Source organism: Microtus ochrogaster, linkage group LG9 (genome assembly GCF_000317375.1).
Source record: "Microtus ochrogaster isolate Prairie Vole_2 linkage group LG9, MicOch1.0, whole genome shotgun sequence".
NCBI lineage: Eukaryota > Metazoa > Chordata > Mammalia > Rodentia > Cricetidae > Microtus > Microtus ochrogaster.
Genome location: NC_022034.1, coordinates 28,036,853 through 28,050,428, shown reverse-complemented (window position 1 = coordinate 28,050,428; position 13,576 = coordinate 28,036,853). Strand labels below are relative to the sequence as shown.

Sequence of the window (13,576 nt, the reverse complement as noted above, 5' to 3'; positions counted from 1 at the left end):
ACTTCCCCGAGTGGAGTCATCACCTCCTCTGGCTCTTTCTGCCTCCTCTTCCTCAGCCATCCACGAGCCCAAGAGTTTAGGAAGGTTTGTGCAGCTGTGAAGTCCCCAGATGTGCTCCAGGAGTTCAAGGAACGGGACTTCCCCCTGGGGCGGGCTCTCTTTCAGGAAGATGGGCTACAGCACTCAGCATGCTCGATACTGTGTATGCCAATGGAAGACTCCTGCCCTTCCTCTAGTGCATGACTCTTCCATAAGCACCAGCAAGTATCTGCTGAGTATGTAGTGGAAGGCTGGCTCAGGTCTAGGCACAGTAAGGGGGTGGGTACCAGATGAAAAAGAGTCAGTCTCCCCTCTTACTGTCTTAATTCAAAAGAGAAACTATGATGGGCACAGAAGTCAGTAGACTGAGCAGATTATCAGTACCACAGGCTATGTAGGAACAAAATACTGGGGGAGATGAGGACCAGCCTTGAGAGCTCAGAGCTAGAGATTCTGATGGTGCTGGGTGGGAAGGAGTCCGAGGTTGTGTGTTGTGGTGGTGAGCAGAGCTCTAAATAACAGAGCTGATTCAGGGGACTCTAGAGCTGGGAGGGTTGCTGTACTTCCATGTGATAGAACAGGCTAGCCCACTTGTTAATCACATCTGTAAATTCGGAACAAAAATCTTAAGAACAACTGGCCTAATGGCATGACCACTCAAAAGCACAGAGAAATCGAGGTATAGTCAAGTTTTGGAAGAAAGGACTAGTTGTAGTGAGTTTATTTTTTTATAGGTTTGTTTGTTTGTTTTTTTGCCTGAAGGCAGATCACAATTTATCTTATAGTTATCAAAAATTCAATAGAATCCAACCGGGGTTTGGGCCTGACGAGTCACAGTAGGGCAAGCGAGTGACCACAGCAGCCAAAAATCTAGAAAAGGAGAAAACAATCATGAAGGAACAGATTATAGACAATGCTCGAATCCCAGGCTAGACTGTGAGCTGTGTAGGCATAGCAAAGAAAAAAGCAGACGCTTGGACAGAAGTGCCGGTGTTGTGTTTCACGGAAGACAGCCTGAGTCTGAGACTCCCTCAGTTAATCAACTGCTAATGTGTGAACACTGAAATAAATCAGTATGTTACTAATCCCGTCTGCCCATGCCAGACGACCCCAAGTCCCTACGTAATGTATAGGCCTGTGCCAGAAAGCAACTTTTTCCAAGAGAAAAGTTAACCAGCATCTGAGATGATACAGATGTGGAACTCATAGGTGAAGTTTTAAAATGACACGCATTTCCTAGTGGGGAGGGGTGGCTGCATGGCATCGTGTGTGTGGGGACGGGAGGACGATGAGTGTGCCCTCCCTTTCCTCCCAGAAACTGTCTCTGGCTGTTAGGGTTGGTGGAAGGTGCCCTTACCCTTAAGCCAGCTCACCAGCCCCATAATTTTCAAGATTGAGGCAAGAAGATTTTTGTGAGTTCAAAACCAGGCTTGTCTCCATAGCAGGTGTTTTAGCCTAACCAGAGTAATCCTAAAAAAAAGTGTGTGTGTGTGTGGGGGGGCAACCTTCATATGTCTGTTCAAAGGTAAAAGGGAAAATTAACCAGTAGTAATTAGTTTAAAAAAAAACAGAAACTCTTAGAAGAGAAGCTGGAAATATGAAAAAGAAACAAATGAAAATTCTAAAGTTAAAAATTCTAGAACCTGGGGCTGGAGAGATGGCTCAGAGGTTAAGAGAACTGACCACTGTTCCGGAGGTCCTGAGTTCAATTCCCAGCAACCACATGATGGCTCACACCCATCTATAATAAGATCTGGTGCCCAAAACGCTACGTACATAATAAATAAATTTAAAAAAATTAAAAAAAAATTCTAGAACCTGGCACTAGAGAGACAGCAGCTCAGCAGTTAAGAGCAAGCACGGCTCTCACTTAGGACCCAAGTTTGGTTCCCAGCACCCGCATCAGGCAGCTCACAGCCACCTGATTGCAGCTTCAGGGGGTCTGGCTTACAAAGGCAACTGCACTCACGTGCGCATACTCCAAACCCCACTCCCACTCTTGCTCAAACATATAATTAAAAAGAAAGGGCCTTGCGCAGGCTCAGAAGGTAAAGTTTCTTGCCATGCAGGATAGGAGTTCAGATTCTGATTCTGTTACCTGCATAAGAACTCGTGGATGTGGCAGCTACCTGTTACCTGCGTGAGAGCTAGTGGGTGTGGCAGCTACCTGTAATTCTTGCACTGAGGAGGTGGAGACATGGGATTCCCGGGAAAAGCTAGCTATCCAGAAAAGCTGAGCCAAAGAGCTCCAGGCACGTCAAGAGACTCCTCCCTCAGTAAATAAAGTAGCAAGCAGTTGAAGAAGACACCCAGCATCAACATCTGACCTTTGCATATGTACATGTACACGTGTGTGCACTCCCACAGATGTGTGCTCATACAGACCTGCGTGCACACACACACACACACAATTATAGTCCTTAAACTTTAGAAAATATATGCTAATACCAGGTTTAAAATGACAGGAAAATTACTAATAGGTCAGCATGGTGACACTGGCCCGCTTTCTCAACAGGCACGAAGCAAAGGCAGAAGGATCCTATGGTCTACTCAGTGACTTGTGGTCAACATAGTGAGTTACAAGTCAGCCAGTGCTATCACTACCTCTCTAGACTCTGTCTCAAAAACAACAGCAAAATGAAAAAAAAAAAAACCTAAATTATGTAGTCTTGAAAACTGGAAGAGTTAGGGCGATAGCTCAGGAAAGCACTTGCTGTGCAAGCACACAAAGGTGAGTTTGATCCTTGTGAAAAAGCCAGGCTTGGCAGCATGTGACTGTGGCCCCAGCAGGAAGGAAGCAGTGACAGGCAGACCTCTGAGCTTGCTGCCTATTCAGTCCAGGACCCCAGCCATGGAGTGCTGCTGGCCACATCCTGGGTGGGTTTTCCCGCGCCGGTTAACTTAATCTAGAAAATCCCTGGCAAAAAGAGAGCTGTGGAGGCAAAGCACAACCTCCAAGTTAGCATTTCTGAGTCATCTCTCTCCTCCAGACAAGGCTTTAAGTGCTAAGATGGGATTGCTAAGGCTGTCCAGGGTTCTCTTGAATATTTTCATAAAATTTGGGCTGCAGATGATTCAAGGTTGTCTTCTTGGCAAGAGGATGGAGTGGATAGTTGTATCCACAGTGTTATTCATGGTTTGAAGGGTCCGCCCTTTGTGTTGCTAGCGGCACCGAGAGGCCTTGCTCAGATGAATCGGCGTCTTTACCCAGGATCCTCGTGATGTGGAAAGCAGAAGGGGAGGAAGAATAATAACTCTAGATGTCCACTTCATTTCCAGTCTGATTGTACTTTTCAAATAGCTAAGGCTAAGAGGATTCAGTTTGTCCCAGTGGGCCCTCTCAAAGCAAGCCAAACAAACAACAACAGCAAAACCCAAACCCTCTAGCCAACAAACAAAACTCAAGTAACTGAACGTCTGTATGCACATGGCTCTGCCATGCTCAGATATTAGCATCCTGGGATTTAAAATGAGGTCTTCGTTCTCTAAAGCCTTTTCCCTGCTTTACACACACACACACACACACACACACACACACACACACACACACACACAGAGAGAGAGTTAAATGTCACTGACCTTGCCACTAAGCCTGATTCCCAAAGAGGAGCCGCAGTGGCTCACCTCACCGCTCAAATACATGTGCAAACTCATTGCTAGTGGGGCCAGGCCTGATCTCGCATCCTGTGAGTAGTCTTCCAATTTTCTGAAAAGATCCCAAAGCCATTTACAATGCTCGCCTTCATGTCACAGCCGCAGTAAATGCTGCCCTCTGCTGAGAGCTGAGCCTCCAACTGAGCAGGTGGCTCCGTTATGTAAATGGCCAAGTGCAGGAACTGACTTGTCATTTGAGCAGGGCCACACTGGTGCCGGTTACTTCACCACCATCCTACAGATGTCTAGTTAACACCACCATCCTACAGATGTCTAGTTAACACCACCATCCTACAGATGTCTAGTTAACACCACCATCCTACAGATGTCTAGCTAACTCATTGTATTTAAAAATAGAACAGGGGAAAATGGGAACATTTCACTGTTGGTGCCTCACGTTTATCATCCACTCTCTAGTCTCTCCAGTCAGACATCATTGTCCTCTGTGTGAGATACTCATAAAATGGCTCACCAGCTAATAAATTATCTTTCTAAGTGGAAAGGGGAAGGGTTGGTATAGGATTGTTTTAATAAATGCATTTGTGGAATAATTCTAGCACCACTTGGGCTGTTCTTCTCGCCAGTAATCTTTTTTAGTCTCTGCTCAGTTGCTAATATCCAGGTTCATATTTTCCAGAAAACTAGATGCTTCTGAGGCCATGACAGTTCCTTATTGTTTTAAAGTGGTAACTCCATGCGTTTAACAGCTGAGGATCATGTTAAGCCGCCTTTAGACCGGAGCCCTTAAGGAGATTAAACTGGAGATGTTGCTCAGTGGTAGAGAGCTTGCAAGCACGTGCGAGGCTGTGCCTGTAATCCCCAGCTCTGCCCAGCCCATCGCTGAAACTGAAACAGAACTGCACTAACCAGTGAGGCCTGGGGTGAAACCTGGAGGTGGGGCATGTGTTTCGTGTATGCCAGGCCCCAGATTGATCCCTGTCACCACACCCTGCTCTCTCCTGAAACCATCCAAACCCCACATACCAGTGAAGTAACTGTAGGACAATCACATACATATATGGTATGTCTTTGAAAAGAAAAAAAAAGACTTATTATTTGTGTTCCTGGATGTGGGGAACACATAAAAATGCAGAATGGAGTGCACTGGTCAACGCATTTGACCTACTCCCATTTTCTAGAACCTCGTTGGCCAAAGGTGTTGGCCAGTAGAACAAGGGAGCCATGAGGATCAGAATCTAGTCGTCTAAAGTGTGCTTGCGGCTTCCAATACAATGAAAGAAAACCTCTCGGCTCACAAACATCGAGACTGAGAGAGTTAGCAGGAGTGTTGGGAACTGCACTCGCATGGGGTGGCTTCCAGGGCTTGCTCAGCCAGCATCTCTGGAGGCCCTTATACGCCAGACAGCCTTACAACCCGAAGAGGCAGCCTTGTCTTCCATGGACTCGAGGCTGCTCTCTCACTGTGCCTCACACTATAGCTGAAAACTCAAGCTTCGTAAACACCAGGCAGCCACTCTCCCTCTCCAAGTTTCAGTGCCCGAGCGACTGTTGGGAGCCACACCAACCCATTCACTTCATCCTGTCGTATGGATGAACCCTGCTTCTTATTTCCAAAGAGGGTGACTCTCGTGCCCCTCTACATTTTGGGTGTATAGGAAGCACCTGAATACCCCATCCTAGCAGCCAACTGTTGCAGGAACTTAGTCTGATTTTCCTGATCCAAGGCTGTTCCTATAACTAACCCCATGCCTCTGCTTTTGCCGTTTTTCTGTATTTTCCTGGGTTGTACTGGTGCTTATAGTCAGTGATAATTCCTAGTAACGGAGTCTAATGGTAGTACTCGCCTCTTTCTTCACACTCCTTTTCTTAAAGATTATCTTATTTTTGTGAGTATGCACATGTGTGCAGGTGCCCATGGAGGCCAGAAGAGGGTGTCGGATCCCCTGGGGCTGGAGCTAGCGGCTGCCTGGGAGTCTCTTCATCCTAGCACTGACAGCAGAAATCCATTCCCTGGGAAGAGCAGTGTGTGCTCTACCGCGTGTCACCATGTCACCGTGTCTGCCCCTTCTCCCTGCTCTCCCGATGCTGCCCTAACCAGCGCTGCATCCTTTGCCTCCCCTCCACAGGCTGTATGAATGAGACGCCTCTCTGCCCACCACTCCAACTTCCTACTCCCTCCCCTCAGCTAACCCGGAAGGACTCCCAGGACTAAACTAAGCCCTGCACTGTCACATGGAGGCTCTCGGAGCTGGCTGGTGTGCCGTGTGTCCTGAGGAGGTTGTCAGTCCCTGGTTCTCCAGAAATTGAACTCCTGCAGAAATTGGAGAGTTCTTTGTTTGCACAAGGCTAGTCCTAGTCATGAGTGTGTATGTGTGTGTGTGTGGGGGGGGTACTTTTAGCGTATCACCTTCACTTTCTGTCTTTCAAACTTGCTCCTAAAATATGACTCCCCAGAAGTGGTGTCTGAAACACTATTAGGGATAGATAGTGTTGACTTGGGCAGAACTTGCCTCTTGACCTTGAAATGACATCTGTCAAGGGGGATGAGTTTTCCTTGGCACTCCCAAGAACCCCTCTGGATAGAATTCATGAGGGTTGGTAGACTGTCCTCGCTTGGCGAAGTATTCCCCAGCTGGCTCCTGGGCTTCTCATTCCTGAGAGATCTCAGCCCTGACTCCTGGGGAAGCCCTTACTCTTCTAACACGTTTCAGCTGTTTTCTAATTACAGATTTGGAGTCTGACAGCTATAAGTTGTTTAACAGCAACTCGTGTGGTAGTCTGGGCTTGTTTTGAGAAGGGCACACTCACCCTAACTCCCATCAAGCTTTTGTTCCCCGGCTACTTCAGGAACGAGGTACTACCATTTCTGTGTAAACAAAGCAAGATGCCACACACACTTACTTAACGAGATGCTCTCAGGGTACCACTGCGAGGGGTTTCTACAGAAAAGGCTATATGGATGACGAGTGACTCTTAGGACGGGGTAATCTAGACAGAGCTTGAAATGATAATCGTCCTACTTGAGCTGAAATAATGGCGCGGAACAAGCTCACAGTGAGAAGGGGGAGAAAGAACGCTGACAGCCCCTCTGCTCACACTGAAGTGGCCGCTGCTTACTGTAGGGCAGAGGGCACCCCGGGGGTGGGGCAGTTCACACTGGCAACCGCGTGGAGAAAACCCTCACTCCTGGCCCTGGGGTCGAAACCCAGGCAGACAGCTGCGCGGTTTCTCACACAGGAGAAAGAAGACAGCAAGCAAGCTCTTTATTCCTCAGTTTGTCAGAGAAACCGCTACGTGTAATGCAGCTGTATAGTCCCGGTAATTAAGGAAAACAAGCGCTCTTTGCAAACTCATTATAGATTTAAAGTTCCTTAAGTTTCCATCAGGTTTGCACAGAAACAAAGAGTTTGAGACAATAGTGGAGAATGCACACCATCGAATAAGTGGATTTTAATTGTTCCTGTCTAGAAAATTATCCAGATAACCAGCCGCATCAAAGACTATTAAACTTTTTAATTGCTCAGGTAGAAAGACGGAGAATGTCATCATTATCTATCAGAAGATTCTGCTGTAGATAATGCTACTTGAATAACATACTCAAGGATACTAGTAACTGAAGTGCCATTTACTGCTCAGAAGTAATCATGTGCTTTAATTATTCATAGGGCACAATGCATGAATTCACGGTCCCAATTATGGTTTCAGAAAGTATCATATGCTCTGGCTTACTTACACAGGAGGATGAGCTGATGCAAAATAAAAGCATACGTATTTGCCATTGCCGTGGTGTCCTGTGTATGCGAGGCGGTTAAACGATGTCGTGCTCAAAGGCCAATGTGCTTGACAGCGTTGCTGTAGGATTTCATATTACACTCACTCGAGTTGTAACTAAGCTTCTAGAAAAGTCATATATATGTATATTAAGACAGGGTCTCACCTAAGCCAGGCTGGCCTCAAACCTACTGCTTAACGAAGGAAGGATGACTTGAACCCTGCTGCCGGAATGCATAGATTCCTAATCTGTGCTGCCACGTTCATCGGGATGAAGTCTTGCTGACACTGTGTTTATGACTTACACGTAATGCAAGACTTTGTTCCTTTGTTCCGGGGGCTGAAGCAGGGAAGACAGATCTGACCCTCCGAGCCCCCCAGTCCCGTACAGTGATACAGCAAGGCTGGCAATGGCAACCTTGAGATTTGGAACCTCTCAAGTTTTTCAGTGCAGTCACACACCGCTGAATGTCAGGACGGGCTCTGAGAATGCTTAGTAAAGGAGTTTTGTCAAGTGAACCCCATAGAATGTGCTCACAAAAACATAGGTCTTCTGGGAGAATCTATTGTCCCCGAGCTATAAACCTGCACAGTGTATCACCACGGAAGACAAACCAAGATGGCTGAACCACAGCAGCAGGTGTGTGTGTGTGTGTAAGACACTAAGATACAGGAATTCTTCAGTTGCTTTGTTTTTCAGATCCCTATTGCATATGTCCCGCTGTTGTGGGTGTGTGTTGTATTTGCATTTGGGCTGGATGTTTCACACACTGCCTTTACACTAGGGAACACGCAGGGGATTAAATAGCTGAAAGTGAAAGATAATGAAGATTTTTTTTTTTTAATTTGGAATTAGTAAAGATTTTGGCTAGTGAGATGGCTTAGCAGATAAAGGCACGTGTGGAAGCCAGGAACCTGAGTCTGACCCCGTGAAATCATGGAAGGTGGGAGGAGGGAACCAACTCCACAGGTTGTCTTCTGGCCTCCACATATCGACCCCGACACATGGAACGCACACACATGCATGCACGGACACACACATGTGCAACACATAGACACGCACCCACACACACACACATGAGCACGCACAGACACACATCCATGCACACACACATATGCATGCAGCACAGGCACACACATGCACACACAGACACACACATGAGCAAACAGATACACGCATGCACACACAGACACACGTGCACACACATGCACATGCACACGATGTTAAAATTATAAACAGGAATTAGTAAAGATATTTAGCATTGCTTAGCATTTCTTCTGTTTTATTCTCCTTTTTGTACTGTATTTTACTTTTTTCTCTTTTGTAAAATATATTTTTTAATGAAGCTCTTAATCCATTAGCAGGCAGCAATTGACCCCTTTTCACTGATGGCCTCCTTCCTACTTAAATATTTGGAGCAAAACAGACGTCTTAACACAATTATAAGCTTGCTTTTTTTGCTCAGCCTTTTATCATGTGTGATTCTGTACCATGAAATATGTTTCCCGACCACCATCATTGTTGGCAACAGCTGTGTCCCCGTGCCTCCTTGTTACTCACCCCTCCCACGAGATGCCAAGGTTGCGTCTGCTTGCACAGCTTGAGTACCCCGGAGCCTCTCATAGGGGCTCAGTCACTTTGCCGAGCTGTTTTCTAGGAGTGCGGCGACCGGGTCAAGTTTACACCTTGTCAAGGGCTCTTCATTGAGTCTGACACGCTGTTTTCTGGACAACGTGAACAAGTGAACGCACTTACTCCTCAGTGGGGTGGGTGCCTGCTTATGTGCTTGCCTGCACGGAGCAGAAGTTTACTTTCTTTTGAAAGACTGATACAGGAAAACAGCCTGCCAGTCTTTGGCTGCTACGGACCTAGAGTGCGTGTGGACTCTGCTTGCTTATCTATACCCTTGTGTTTTCTGTGGTTATTTTGTCTGTGAATTGTTGATTCAGATCCTCCGTCTGTGTTTCTGTTGAAGGGCTCTTAAAGGTTTGCTTGTATTCCAGTCATCTCTGACCTTCCCAGTGCCCTCCTAATGCCGTTTTGTTCTTTCCTTGAGACATTCTGATTTTAGTCATCTGTTCCAAGTCCTCCTGCATTCTGTCGCAGTGCTGCATAGCTTGCTAACTTTTTCCCACTTGACTCCCATGTGTAACAAATCATAAACTTTATTTCTGGGAAAAAAATTATACTATGGCATAAAAATTCAAAGGCAATACAGAAATAAATGGCATTTAGTAAATCACAGAATATATATTTACATATCCTTACCAGTGATGTAGAACTGGAAAATCTAGATCCTATGTTTCTACGTGTGATGAACTTGTTAATAACTATGAGAATACAGAACTCGGTAGTACTCTCTCTAATGAGTGAATGTGTCCTTTAGCTATTATAATAAATCACCCCAAAACTCATAGATTAAAACAGTGAGCATATATTCCTGTTCTCTAGTGCCCTGCTCAGCTGGGACATTCTTTTGGGCTCTGCTGAGCTAGCTTTGGCGTCTGACAGATTTGTTCATTTGCTGGTCCAGAGTGTGTCTCATCAAGACAATTAGCCCCTTTCTGTGTTCTCGGCCTCTGGCCTCTGCAGCAGTTGACCTAGGTATGTTAAAACGTTACGTGTTGAGACCTAAGCTAGCACTTAAACTGTCTTATGCCTCTTTCTAATGCATGGATCACAAAGCCTACCAGGTTGATAAGTGGGTATACCCTCTGCTTCATGTCTTGCTAGCTGGATAATCACAGTGCACTGTGGGTACAGACAAGCATGCAAGAGCCCCTGGAGCCGTTCCCGTGCTCAGACCACCCACATAGGTAGTCTTCATTTCTCCAGGAACATGGCCGTTTTCAGTTATTTTTAAAATAAACACTGAATGCAAGAAAAAAAGGGATTGGGGCTGGAGAGACGGCTCAGTGGGTAAGAGCACAGGCTGCTCTTCCAGAGGACCCGGGTTCAATTCCCAGCACCCACATGGCAGCTCACAATTCCAGGGGATCCAGACTCCTCATACAGACATGCATGCTGGAGAGACACCAATGCAGATAAAATCAAAAAGAAAGAAAACGAGGCATTAAGTGGCAGCGGTATCTACACATAGCCTCCTATAGCTTCACTGATGACTGTGGTACATTAAAAATGATGCCATTTGTTCAGTGGGGTTCAGTGAAAACATCAGATTTCTGTGTGTTCTGTAATGAAAGAGTTGAGGTGGCCAGGCATGGAGGTACATGTCTTTAATTACAGCACCCAGGAGGCAGAAACAGATGGATCTCTGTGAATTTGAGTCCAGCCTGATTGACAGAGCAAATTCTAAGCCTCCAGAGCCATACAGTGAGATCTTGTGTGTGTGTGTGTGTGTGTGTGTGTGTGTTGTTGCTTTGGAGAGCAAAGAACTGTCCTGCTCTCCTGGCTGGATTGTATTTTATCAATATATCCCCCTACTAACTTATTCCACAGTATTAAGCATTCCTACACAGAGTTAGGACCAGCATAGTGTGGGTCTGCGCTCCTCCCCCCACCGTGTGTTGCTAATGATTTTAGTAAAGAAAGGAGCACAGGGCCTGGTTCAGAAGCTGTTTGTCATCTACATGTGGGAGCAGAGTCTCTTCTTGGAGGACAGTCTGGGTTAGTGTTCTCTCTGAGGCTACCTGACCTCAGGATCTAAGGAAAGGAAAGGGCTACTGAATTGTCGCCGGGTAACTGCTGTGCACGGAATAAGGCATGCTGAGCAGTGCTCTCTGTAACCTCCCCGTGACTCAGCGACCTGCGTTTCCCAGTGATCACTCTGCAGTTGTGACGTTCATCCTTGGGACAAACCTGTAGATAGAATCCCTTTTCCAGATGAGGACACTAACTTCAGAGAGATCTTCCAAGGTCACCTGACTGCAAGTAACAGAACCAACATCTCCAAACCCTCAATTGTCCTGTCAGATGAGACTTATCGCTTCTAATGAATCAGTCCTGAATTTTCCCATGACTGCTGCTTTGTAGACACTTGAACAACAAAGCCGCTATGAAGAACGTTTATCAATAGAAAACACACTTTGTTTTCTTTTTGTTTTTGAGACAAGCCTTGGCTGTCCTGGAACTCTCTAGGTAGACCAGGCTGACCTCGAACTCACAGGGATCCACCTGTCTTTGCCTCCCCCGTGCTGGGATCAAAGGCGTGCGTCACCACCTCCGGGTCAGTTTTCAAATGTTTAATGTTTTTTGAGACAGAATCAGCAGTATCCCAGGCTGACCTCAAGGTCACTTTATAGCCCCAGATGACCTTGACCTGGTCCTGGTAAGCTACACGGGTGCTTATTAGTTAGAAGTGAGACCCAGGGGTGCTCCATGCCTGGTTTTATGCAGGGCTTTTGCGTGGGAGGCAATCACTCCACCCGCTGAGCTCCACTCCAGTGCAGAAGTTCCCACTTGATGTTTTTTAAATCCATGCTGTCTATCTGCTTCCTCCGGAAAGCGAGTTAGTGTGTTTCACTTTTCTTTCCGGTGTTTCTAAAGAAAAAAGTGAATATTGCTATCTATGGCCTAGCATAGGGTGATAATGTGGTAAAGTACACAGAATGCTGGCTCTCCCGTTGTAACTGTGGGGCAGACCAGTGGACGCACTGTGGTGTGGCCATCAGCACTGTCCACATCCCAGGCTGCGCGCACCAAAGAGCAGCTTCACATTCCCCCGGTGATTGTTTGTAAAGGAAAGAGATCCTATATTACGCTTTATTTTCTTTATGTGAGCGAGCATATAATTGTTTTCCTGATATAGGGAGGGGGTGTCAGCTAATGGCAAACGCAGAGCCTCCTGGCAAAGGCGTGCAATCTGTGAAACCGCTGAGTGGGCACAATTCTGATTTCCAGGCGCCCTCAGCTCTCCCGTGGGTCTCTGAGAATGCCGTTCCTGGGCGTGCATTTGCGCTGATAAAAATCACATCCACGCACAAAGTGCCAGCTTAATTATAAGAACCACATACGAGTGTGAGGTTCTCCATTTTCTTTTTACATCTGCTTCTGATCCATGGATGAGACAATTCGAACTTGTTTCCAAAGAGTACCATAGCTTTGGAGCGGTAGGGCTGTGGGTACAATTCTCTCTTACCCTAAGACACTATTGGCCGTTCCCTGTACCTCCTGGGCAGTGTTTTCCCTGAGTGGCAATTTTCATGGCCTCCCAAGGTCCCTGCTGTAATCCCAATGTCAGGCAAATGTGCATGGCTTCCTGTCTGAGCTAGGTGTTTCTGTTGCTGCAATGAAACCCTGTGACCAAACAGCAAGTTGAGGAGGAAAGAGTTTACTCAGCTTACACTTCCGTATCACTGGCCATCACCAAAGAAAGTCAGGACAGGAACCCGGAGGCAGGAACTGATGCAGAGGCCATAGAGGGGTGCTGCTTACTGGCTCCCCATGGTTTGCTCAGTCTTTCTTATAGAGCCCAAGACCACCAGCCCATGGATGGCACCACCCACCATGAGCTGGGCCCTCCTCCACTGAGCACTAATTGAGAAAAAATGCCTTACAGCTGGATCTCATGGAGGCCTTTCCTCAGCTGAGGCTCCTTCCTCTGATGACTTAGCTTGTGTCAGGTTGACACACAAAACCGGCCTTCCCGATGGTACTCTTCTGAATGATTGCCTATGGGCAGGGGTGGAGCAAATTACTTAGTTCCCATCAGGGATGATATTTCTCCCTGCTTGGCTCACTTGGCCTCAGCCACTCCACCAAATCACTTGAGCTCAAAATAGTAATCATGAAAATGGCCAAGCCAGGCAGAGTGATGCACACCCGACACTGGAGGCTGAGGCAGGAGGATCAGCCTAGGCTACATAGACCCTTTTCGCAAAAGCAACAACAAAAGTGGTTTAGAGTCTGAGGCAGACCCCAGCCACTGTGCTAGCGTGTTTTCTTGTGTGTGGGACTGCTGAGGAACAGAAAGACCTTCTAATGTGCCAAGACTGCCCAGTCAAGAAGAATATTCAAAGCAGGCAGTTAGCTCTTCTCAGCAGGAGCTGACTTCCCCCACTCAAAGCCTGGAACCCCTCCATGCCTGAACAGTGGGTGGCTCAGCCAGGGTTAGGTAAAGGCCTGGAGATGGAGACCAACCAGGGAAGGTTGAGGAACAGCAAGTGTTCTTCTAGCCATTCATTCTGTCCA

At 46.8% G+C, this 13,576-nt stretch overlaps 1 protein-coding gene across 3 annotated transcripts in view; it reads left to right on the top strand.

The window, feature by feature from the left end:
• Afg1l (AFG1 like ATPase) overlaps window positions 1–13,576 on the top strand; it is a 149,074-nt gene that overhangs the window by 128,878 nt on the left and 6,620 nt on the right. The gene's annotated exons all lie outside the window — the stretch shown is intronic.